The sequence below is a fragment of the Elephas maximus genome, chromosome 1, assembly GCF_024166365.1.
Source record: "Elephas maximus indicus isolate mEleMax1 chromosome 1, mEleMax1 primary haplotype, whole genome shotgun sequence".
Taxonomy (NCBI): Eukaryota; Metazoa; Chordata; class Mammalia; order Proboscidea; family Elephantidae; genus Elephas; species Elephas maximus.
The window spans coordinates 54,565,850-54,577,621 of record NC_064819.1 but is presented as its reverse complement, the minus strand read 5'-3'; the positions used below and the strand labels follow the sequence as shown (position 1 = coordinate 54,577,621).

General features: G+C 40.4%; 1 non-coding gene across 1 annotated transcript; it reads left to right on the top strand.

The window, feature by feature from the left end:
- Positions 1 to 256: 256 nt before the first annotated feature.
- On the top strand, positions 257 to 327 carry TRNAK-UUU (transfer RNA lysine (anticodon UUU)). The gene has a single exon. It is a non-coding gene; the product is annotated as a tRNA-Lys (tRNA).
- Positions 328 to 11,772: the final 11,445 nt, after the last annotated feature.

The window sequence follows — 11,772 nt, the reverse complement described above, 5'->3', positions numbered from 1 at the left end:
ACAAGTGTTAGTGAGAGGGATGACGGACCTTTCTAATTAGATTCTGGAAACCACATCTGAGCCTGACAACCAAACAAAGTCAAGGCTGAGATCTGTAGTCACACCTCAAGCCTCCCAGGCGCCTCCTTTAAAGAGCCATCTCAATAAAACATTCAGAAAACGAGAGGCATCATAAACTGTCTGGTACAGTAAAAGATTAAGAAGAACAGTTGTCCTGTATAAAATGTTTATTACACAAGTAACCCATGCTTATTGTGCATTGGTGGTTCAGTGGTAGAATTCTCGACTTTTATGCAAAAGACCTGGGTTCGATTCCCAGCCAATGCACCTCATATGCAGCCACCAACCATCTGTCAATGGAAGTTTATGTGTTGTTAACGATGCTGAACAAATTTCAACAGCACTTCCAGACTAAGGTAGACTAAGAAGAAAGATCCGGCAATCTACTTTCAAAAACTGGTCATTGAAAACCCTATGGATCACAGAGGTCTGATCCATAACTGATCATGGGGATAGTGCAAGACCAGGCAGCATTTAGTTCTGTTGTGCATGGAGTCGCCATGAGTTGCGGGCCAACTCAATGGAGCTGACAACAACCCACGATCATTGCAGAACATTTATAAAATTCAGATATAAAAAGAGAAAAATCTTACAATCACCCAAAAGTCTGCCCCCACAGTTCATCACAATTTTGACATTTTGCAGTATATCACCTTAGATGTTTTTCCATTGTTTCCATTACAATTTTTTTTCCCAAAATGGGATCATACTATACATACTGTTTCTTAAATAGCTTTTAAAACTTAACATGCAATCTTAAACATCTTTCCACAGCTACAAATATGCACCTGTAGAATGATTTCCAGTGGCTGCACGACATTCCATTGTAGGGACGGATCAGTAGAGTGTGACGATTAAACATGTAGGTTCTATGTCAAATGGATGGAGACTTCAGTCCTGGCTCTATCACTTACCACATTTCTGTGTGGACTTTGAATAATTTACTTAATCTTTCTAAGTCCTCTTCTTCTTCTTTTTTTTTTTTTTTTATTGTGCTTTAAGTGAAAGTTTACAAATCAAGTCAGTCTCTCACACAAAAATTTATGTACACCTTGCACTGGGTTTTTTGGATATATACTCCTAGCTGCTCTCCCCCTAATGAGACAGCCCACTCCTTCTTTTCACTCTGCATTTCCGTGTCCATTCATCCAGCTTCTGTCCCCCTCTGCCTTCTCATCTCCCCTCCAGACAGGAGCTGCCCACATAGTCTCATGTGTCTACTTGATCCAAGAAGCTCACTCCTCACCAGTATCATTGTCTATCCCATACTCCAGTCCAATCCCTGTCTGAAGAGTTGGCTTTGGCAATGGTTCCTGTTCTGGGCCAACAGAAGGTCTGGGGACCATGACCTCCGGGGTCCTTCTAGTTTCAGTCAGACCATTAAGTCTAGCCTTTTTACAAGAATTTGAGGCCTGCATCCCACTGCTCTCCTGCTCCCTCAGGGGTTCTCTGTTGCGTTCCCTGTCAGGGCAGTCATTGGTTGCAGCCAGGCGCCATTTAGCTCTTCTGGTCTCAGGCTGATGTAGTCTCTGCCTTATGTGGCCCTTACTGTCTCGGACTCATAATTACCTTGTATCTTTGGTGCTTTTCGTTCCCCTTTGCTCCAGGTGGGTTGAGACCAATTGATGCATCTTAGATGGCTGCTTGCCAGCTTTTAAGACCCCAGAAGCCACTCTCCAAAGTAGGATGCACGATGTTTTCTTAATAGATTTTATTATGCCAATTGACCCAGATGTCCCCTGGAACCATGGTCCCCAAACCCGCACCCCTGCTACACTGGCCTTTGAAGCATTCAGTTTATTCAGGAAACTTCTTTGTTTTTGGTTTAGTCCAGTTGTGCTGACCTCTTGGGTATTGTGTGTTGTCTTTCCCTTCCTAAAATAGTTGTTATCTACTATCTAATTAGTGAAAATCCCTCTCCCTCCCTCCCTCCCCACTATAGTAAACATCAAAGAATATTTTCTTCTCTTTTTAAACTATTTTTCAAGTTCTTTTAATAGTGGTCTCGTAAAATATTTGTCCTTTTGCAACTGACTAATTTCACTCAGCATAATACCTTCCAGATTCCTCCATGTTATGAAATGTTTCACAGATTCCTCATGGTTCTTTATTGATTAATAGTATTCCATTGTGTGAATATGCCATAATTTATCCATTCATCCATTGCTGGGCACCTTGGTTGCTTCCATCTTTTTGCTATTGTAAACAGTGCTGCAATAAACATGGGTGTGCATATATCTGTTCGTGTAAAGGCTCTTATTTCTCCAGGATATATTCCGAGGAATGGGGTTGCTGGATCGTATGGTAGCTCTATTTCTAGCTTTTTAAGGAAGCACCGAATTGATTTTCAAAGTAGTTGTACCATTTTATATTCCCAGCAGAAGTGCATAAGTGTTTGAGTCTCTCCACAACCTCTACAACATTTATTATTTTGTGATTTAGAATTAATGCCAGCCTTGTTGGAGTGAGATGGAATCTCACTGTAGTTTTGATATGCATTTCTCCAAAGGCTAATGATTGTAAGCATTTCCTCACGTATCTGTTAGCTACCTGAATGTCTTCTTTGGTGAAGTGTCTGTTCATATCCTTTGCCCATTTTTTAATTGGGTTGTCTTTTTGTAGTTGAGTTTTTGCAGTATCATGTAGATTTTAGAGATAAGACACTGAGCAGAAATGTCATAGCCAAAAACTTTTTTCCCACTCTGTAGGTAACCTTTTGACTCTTTTGGTGAAGTCTTTGGATGAGCACAGGTATTTGATTTTTAGGAACTCCCAGTTATCTAGTTTCTCTTCTGGTGTTTGTGCATTGTTAGCAATGTTTTATATGCTGTTTATGTCATGTGTTAGTGCTCCTAGAGTTGTCCCTATTTTTCTTCCATGATCTTTATTGTTTCAGATTTTATATTTAGGTCTTTGATCCATTTTGAGTTAGTTTTTGTCCATGGTGTGAGGTATGGGTCTTGTTTCATTTTTTTGCAGATGGATATCCAGTTATGCCAGCACTGTTTGTTAAAGAAATTGTCTTTTCCCCATTGAACTGACTTTATCAAATATCAGCTGCTCACATGTGGATGGATGTATGTCTGGATTCTCAGTTCTGTTCCATTGGTCTAGGTATCTGTTGTTCTACCAGTACCAGGCTGTTTTGACTACTGTGGCATTATAATAGGTTCTAAAATCAGGCAGTCTGAGGCCTCCCACTTTGTTCTTTTTTTCCGTAATGCTTTTCTTATCTGGGGCCTCTTTCCCTTCCATATGAAGTTGGTGATTTGTTTCTCCATCTCATTAAAAAGGTTATTGGAATTTGGATCAGAATTCCATTGTATCTATAAATAACTTTTGGTAGACTAGACATTTTTGCAATGTTAAGTCTTCCTATCCATGAGCAAGGTATGTTTTTCCACTTATGTATGTCTCCTTTGGTTTCTTGCAGTAGCATCTCATAGTTTTCTTTGTACAGGTCTTTTATGTTTCCGGTAAGATTTATTCCTAAGTATTTTATCTTCTTGGGGGCTACTGTAAATAGTATTGATTTGGTGATTTCCTCTTTGATGTTCTTTTTGTTGGTGTATAGGAATCCAACTGATTTTTGTGTGTTTATCATGTATCCTAATACTCTGCTGAATTCCTGTATTAGTTTCAGTAGTTTTCCTGAGGATTCTCTAAGGTTTTCTGTGTATAAGATCATGTCATCTGCAAATAGAGATACTTTTACTTGTTCCTTACCAATCTGGATGCCCTTTATTTCTTTATCTGGCCTAATTGCTCTGGCTAGGACCTCCAGCACAATGTTGAAGAAGAGTGGTGATAAAGGGCATCCTTGCCTGGTTCCTTTTATCATCATATCCTTAAGGGGAATGCTTTCAGACTCTCTCCATTTAGGGTGATGTTGGCTGTTGGCTTTGTATAAATGTCCTTTATTATGTCGAGGAATTTTCCTTCTATTCCTATTTTGCTGAGAATTTTTATCATGAATGGATGTTGAACTTTGTCAAATGACTTTTCTGTATCAATTGATAAGATCATGTGGTTCTTGCCTTTTATTTTATTTATATGATGGATAACATTGATTGTTTTTCCAATATTGAGCTGTACCTGCATACCTGGTATGAATCCCACTCGGTCATGATGAATTATTTTTTTGATATGTTGTTGAATTCTATCAGCTAGAATTTTGTTGAGGATTTTTGCATCTAAGTTCATGAGGGATATAGGTCTGTAATTTTCTTTTTTTGTGGTGTCTTTACCCGGTTTTGGTATCAGGGATATGCTGGCTTCATAGAATGAGTTTGGGAGCATTCCATCCTTTTCTATGGTCTGAAATGCCTTTAGTAGTAGTGGTGGTGTTAACTCTTCTCTGAACAGTTGGTAGAACCCTGCAGTGAAGCCATCTGGGCTGGTGCTTTTATTTGTTGGGAATTTTTAAATTACCTTTTCAATCTCTTCTTTTGTTATGGCTTTATTTAGTTGTTCTACCTGTTTGTGTTACTTTAGGTAGGTAGTGTGTTTCTAGGAATGCAACCATTTTTTCTAGGTTTTCAAATTTGTTAGAGTATAATTTTTCGTAGTAATCTCATATGAGTTTCTAATTTCAGTTGGGTCTCTTGAGATATCACCCAACACATTTCTTATTCTGGCTATTTGCTTCTTCTTCTGTTTTTCTTTTGTCGGTTTGGCCAATGGTTTATCAATTTTGTTAATTTTTTCAAAGAATCAGCTTTTGGTCTTGTTAATTCTTTCAATTGTTTTTCTGTTCTTTATTCATTTAATTCTGCTCTAATTTGTATTATTTGTGTCTGAGGTTTTCTTTTGTTGCTCTCTATTTGTTCAAGCTGTGGGGATAATTCTTTGACTTTGGCCCTTTCTTCTTTTTGTATGTGTGCACATATTGATGTAAATTGACCTCAGAGCACTGCTTTTGCTGTGTCCCAAATGTTCTGATAGGAAGTGTTTTCATTCCCATTGGATTCTCTGAATTCCTTTATTCCATCCTTGATGTCTTCTATAACCCAGTTGTTCTTGAGCAGGGTATTGTTCAGTTTTCAAGTGTTTGATTTCTTTTCCCTGCTTTTTCTGTTCTTGTTTTCCACTTTTATGGCCTTATGGTCAGAGAAGATGCTTTGTAATATTTCCATATTTTGGATTCTGCTAAGGTTTTCCTTACGACCTAATACATGGTCTGTCCTAGAGAATGTTCCCTGTGCACTAGAAAGAAAGTATACTTGGCTGCTGTTGGGTAGAGTGTTCTGTATATGTCCATGAGGTCAAGTTGGTTGATTGTGGCATTAGATGTTCTGTGTCTTTACTGAGCTTCTTTCTGGATATCCTGTCCTTCACCAAAAGAGGTGTGTTGGACTCTCCTGCTATAATTGTGGAGCTATCTATCTCACTTTTCAATGCTGTTAGAATTTGTTTCATGTATTTTGCGGCTCTGTCATTGGGTGCATGCATAAATATTTAATATGGTTATATCCTCCTGGTATTTTGTCCCTTTAATCATTATATAGTGTCCTTCCTTATCCTTTGTAGTGGATTTAGCTTTTAAGTCTATTTTGCCAGAAATTAATATTGCCACTCCTGCTATTTTTTGTTTGTTGTTTGCTTGATATATTTTTTTCTATTCATGTAGTTTTAGTTTGTTTGTGTCTCTAAGTCTAAGGTGTGTTTTTTTGTAGGCAGCATATAGACAGATCATTTTTTTTTTTTTTTTTAATCCATTCTGCCACTCTCTGTCTCTTTATTGGTGTATTTAGTCCATTTACATTCAGCATAATCATGGATAGGTATGAGTTTAGTGCTGTCATTTTGATGTCTTTTTTTGCATGTTGTTGACAGTTTCTTTTTCCCACTTAATTTTTTGTGCTGAGTAGTTTATATATTGTCTTTTCCTCTTATTCGTTGTTGATTTTGTTTCTGCTGAGTCTATATTTTTTTCTCGTATTTTATTTTGATGTGTAGGATTGTTAGTATCTTTTCTGGTGACCTTAGTATTTACCTGTAGTAAGTTTAAACTTTTTTCTAAGTTTAAACCTAAATTTTATTTCTTTATATCACCTTATTATCCTCTGCATATGAAAGATCTATGATTACATATCTTAGTTCCTCCTTACTGTTTTAATGTTGTCTCCTTTTACATAATGACATCAGTGTTTCTTTGTTTTGAGCGTTTTTTTAAATCATGATGTATTTTTGTGATTTCCCTATCTGGGTTGACATCTGGTTCCTTTGTCCTGTGTTCTAGTCTTGGGTTGATATCTGATATGATTCTTTTTCTAACCAGAGAACTCCCTTTAATATTTCTTGTAGTTTTGGTTTGGTTTTCACAAATTCCCAAAACTTCTGTTTATCTGGAAATGTCCTAATTTCACCTTCATATTTGAGAGACAGTTTTGCTGGATATATGATTTGTGCCTGGGAATTTTTTTCCTTCAGTGCTTTATATAAGCCATCCCATTGCCTTCTTGCCTACATGGTTTCTGCCACATAGTCCAAGCTTATTCTTATTGACTTTCTTTGTAGGTGTCTTTTTGTTTATCCCTAGCCACTCTTAAAATTTTGCCTTCATCTTTGGTTTTGGCAAGATTTACTATTAATATGTCTTGGTGACTTTCTTTTGAGACCTACCTTATGTGGAGTTTGATGAGCATCTTGGATAGACATCTTCTCATCTTTCACAATATCAAGGAAATTTTCTTCCAACAAATCTTTAACAACTCTCTCTGTATTTTGTGTTATCCCTCCCTGTTCTGGTACTCCAATCACTCTTGATAGAGTCTCATATGAGTTGTAGGATTTCTTCATTTCTTAAAATTCTTTTATCTGATTTTTCTTCAAATATATTGGTGAGATTGTTTTATCTTTAGTCTTACTAATTCTGCCTTCCACTTCCTCAACTATGCTCTTCTGACTTTCTATTGAGTTGTCTAATTCTGTAATTTTATTGTTAATGTTCTGAATTTCAGATTGCTGTCTCTCTGTGGATTCTTGCAGCTTATTAAATTTTTCATTATGTTCTTGAATAACCTTTTTAATATCTCCAATTGCTTATCTGTGTGTTCCTTGGCTTGTTCTGCATATTGTCTGATCTCCTTCCTCATCTTGTTCCGGATGTCCTGAAGGGTTCTGTATATTAATCTTTTGTATTCTGCATCTGGTAATTCCAGGATTATACCTTCATCCAGAAGATCCCTTGAGTCTTTGTTTTGAGAGCTTTTTGAAGTGATCATGGTCTGCTTCTTTATGTGATTTGATATTTACTGTTGTCTCCAAGGCATCTATAAGTTATTGTATTAGCTTATTTTATGTTTGCTTTGTTTTGTTTTGATATGCCCCAAAAGGTTGCTTGAGTGAGCTAGCTTGATTATTTTCACCTTTGAAGATCTAATGCCCTGTCACCAGATGGCTAGAGCTGTTATCGGGTATATGAGCCTAGGAGTCCATTCACTTTTCCTGTATGAATTCAGCTCAGGTGTCTAGATAGTTGGTCATCAAGTGTGTGGTACAGACTCTGTCCTACAGTCTTAGAGGGGCAGGAGTGACTGGTGTAGGTATAGGTATCTGGTTGCAGCAGGGGGTCACTCTCTGAACAAGGAAGGGGCCTGACAATTGTCCTCCAAGTGTGTTTGAGGAAAGCACATCCCTGTTCCCTAGAGCACATAGGTGGATGGGTTCTGCAGATGGACCATGGGCACCCAATGCTTTTGATTGTAAGGACTGGGAGGTACCAGTTATTCTTGGATCCCTGTCACAGGTGGCTGGGTGACATGGGTGGAGCCACCAGCCCTTAGGCCCCTGATGTGGGTAGGTGAGGACCCTGTTTAATAGGCAAAGCCGTGTCAAACATCAAACACCCACCTCTCCACCGCACAGCTTAAACAGTTACAGTCTGCCAACAAGGCCCTATTCTCTTGAAATAGGCCCACACAGGTCCATACAGAGGGGAAAGGTATTCAAAGTCCATGGACCATTTGTGCCTGGGCAGGAGCCGCTTCTGTCCTGAGCTCCCCAGGTTAGTGGAGCTGGCAGATTATCTTTTGCCCCATTTGTGAATTTATTCCTTCTCCAAGGCCAGGAGAATGGCTCAGAGCACTAAGTAGAAACTATCTCAGGCCCAGGGGAATCAGCAGCCACTGGAGCTGGCTTGGGGACTGAGGGTACAGTAAAATATATGCAAGTACTTAGCTTTTGCCAAGAGCGTCATTCCTGTCCAGTTCCAGAGGTGTGAGTAGGCTGTGCAGCTGGCTGTTTCTCCCTGAGGAAACTGCAGCTGGCACAGTACCGCCAGCCCACTGCAGTCATTCCCAGGAATGGTGCCTGAAGGTCCCTGCCGATTCAGGTCCAGCAACTCCTCTCCGCTTCTAAACTGTCTGTCCCTCCCCCTCCCACTCAGTATGTTTTGTAGCTTTGCCTTTGATTTTCAGGGCTCCTAGCTTGTCATAAATGTAATCATTTCACTTGTTTTTTCAAGTCTTTGTTGTAAGAGGGATTACTGGAAGCTTCTGACTACTCTACCATCTTGGCCCCACCTCACTTCCTTCAACCTTTCTAAGTCTTCATTTGTAAAATAAAAAAAGACAATATATGTGAGGATTAAATATATAATCTTTTCCAATTATTTTTTTCCAAGATTTTATAGAATAAAATAGGATTACTCCTCCTTTCCCAATTTCTTTTCCTTTTCAATATCCAATGTGTGGTGCAACAGATTGCATTTGTGTGGCCTTTCTAGCCATGGTCTTGTAACTTCTACTGAAGTGACTGGGTTGTTGTTTTTAGGTGCTGTTGGGTCAATTCCGACTCATAACGACCCAGTGTACCACAAAACAAAACACTGCCCTGTCCCACGCCATGCTCACAATCATCGTTATACTTGAGCCCATTGTTGCAGCCACTGTGTCAATCCATCTCCTTGAGGGTCTTCCTCTTTTTCACTGACCCAGTACTTTACCAATCACAGTGTCTTTCTCCAGGGACTAATCCCTCCTGACAACATGTCCAAAGCATGTGAGACGCAGTCTCACCATCCTTGCTTCTAAGGAGCATTCTTCTTCCAGGACAGATTTGTTTGTTCTTTTGGCAGTCCATGGTATATTCAATATTCTTCGCTGACTGGGTAGGACTGTGCAGTTATGGTAATTGTGGCCCTCCAAGGGGATTGGTCAGTTTTGCCATCCTGCTGGACTTCAAATGAGCCCCCCAGAGGTGGGAAAGAAAGGAACCCACCACTACCAAGGGAGGAGAGACCCAGCAGCAGAGACCCAACAGCAGGAGACAGCATGGTGGGCTTCCCAGCCCACAGAGAGAAAGCTGAGTACCTATGGACAGGGGCCTAGGGCCAGGGAGAGGCGTGCCTGCGATCATGGCTGGGAAGAGGCTGTTCTGATGGAAGAACTGTATCCTTGAGTGTTCCTGAGTCTGAATTGTAACCTGTAACTTTCCTAATAAACCCTGTAATCGTGAGTATGGTTTGTGAGTTCTGTGTGGCCACTGCAATGAATTACTGAGCCCAGCAGAGAAGTAGAGAGTGCCACAGGAGGGACAGTTAGGGGCAGAATTGGTAACAACAGAGGACAGAGGAGGCATGTCTGGCCTTCATGTCATGGGGGTCAGCCTTGTGCTATTGATCTTGGTTCTCCTTCCATCTCGTGAGGTTGGAGGAGGTCAGACACTGCCCCTATGCCATTTTTACAGTTGGCGTCAGGAGTGGGATTCTTTACAATGGCCCCAGACTCATGAAAGCATGAGACTTTGTAAGAGAAAGATGCAAGGGGCTTGGGGAATTTTTAGATTCTTAGGTGGTTGCTTTGGTTGTTGTTGCCTTATAATGGCTAACGAGGTTATGCTGCAGCTGAAGGAAAAAAAGCCCTACCTGCGTGGCCTGGGTCAAAAACCAGGTCAGGTGAGCAGGATGATTGATTGAGGGCCAGGGGGCCAGAGTCTTCTGGTTCCACCCAGTTAGAGGCCCAAGGCCATATGCATATGAATATGAAGGTAGTTAGGTGTGGAGAAGACTTAACTGGAATGTTTTAAAAAGGGTTTTGTGTTTCAGATTATGTGTTTAATTGAATGTACCATGGATATTGAATGTTTCTCCTATCTAGTGTTGTAAAGCAGACCTAAAAGCAGGATAAAAATGAATATTGGGTATTATAGATTATAGACAGTGTGTAACACCACCTTCAGCCAATACTTGATTAAATATGCTAAAAAGGGAACTGAAATTTGCCTGAAGAAACACAGAATGTTTGAATGCAGTAGCCCTGTGCATAGAATAGTGGCTTAGGTCAAAAACCTGATCCCCACTCAGATTTGCATTTGAAAAGACATGTGGAAACACCCAAAACAGCTGAGAGAACAGGAGATTTGCACTTGAAGCAAGGACCTGCACAGAAGAAGAGACTGTTTAGCTTTTTGAATTTCAAGCAAGCAGTTTGCTGTTGGATGCATTGAGACTGAAAGAATCAGTGTCCATCAGAAAGAGCCCCTTCCAGGACTGGAAGTTAAGGCAGTTGGAGAGTGGGCAGCTTGGTTGGCTCACTTGTGGTGACCACCTGGGTCCACTCAATGAGTGAAAGTGAAGGAAGTGCAGTAATGAAGAGACAGGCTGAGTGTGGACGTGTTCCACTGACACCACTCATCTAGCCCACGGGGCTAGGAATGACAGTAAGAGGAAGGACTGGCTGATCAGAAGTAAAAGGAGTTGTTGGACTCCTGAAGTTTACAGGTAGAACCTGTTGACCTAGCCAAAGGGATGAAAGTGTGATGGGACTATTTGAAGTGTTGGGAGGTGTGTGTGAACTCTCAAGCCTGAGGCTGCTACGCATTGTGACTTAGCTTGGATGGCTAGGGATAAGCTGACCAGAACCCAAAGGAAAGATAAGATGTTTGACACTGTGAGCTGGTGTAGATTGCTGCAATTTGACTGCTTGCTCTGGACTGGACTTTGCTTATGGATACAGGTGCTTAAGGTTCCAACTGGAACTAAAGATTCTTCAAGACCAAGGAACATGCTTGTGTCCTTAAAGTACTGGTTTAATACGGATGGGCAATTTAAATGCTGGCTATTTAAAACAGGGAGCAGATAAAGGCATGAAATGGCTGGCTTACACATTTTAGTGGGTGTGCTTACACTCAAGATGAGGGGGAAAAGGGACAAACCCCATTGAATAGATTCCTCTTTTCCTGATGGGTCTGGGGAAGAGAGGGTGGGGGAAGATGCTAATAGGATTATATGATTCAGCTGTGAGTGCTGATTGTTAAGAGTTAATTGTGATTGTAAAAACTGTAATTGTAGAGGCTGTAAGTGTGAAAGAGTGGACTAAGGGGGAGGCACTGCTGGACTGGAGAACAGTGGCCGAACCTAATGTCCATTAAAGGTTTTGCTATGCTGATATTCCTTAGGCTCAGAGCAAAGGAATAATCTTCTCTCAGTTAAATTTTATCAGACACCAGAATGGGTGAAGCCGAGATGACTTTTGGAGAGTCTGACCAGATGAAATGAAAGCTGGTAGCAGATCTGAATGGCTAGTACCTGAGTAACCTCACCCTGAGAGCTCTTTGCCCTATTTAAGGACTAATTGTTAATGACTGTTTTGTACTGGTAAAATGATTGAGAGGGGGAAGTTATCCTCCAAGTATGAAAGAGTCATAGCTAGAAAAGCCAGGGGGTGGCCCGCAGTGCCATGGATTGCTTTTGTGTGGCCTCTCTAGCCA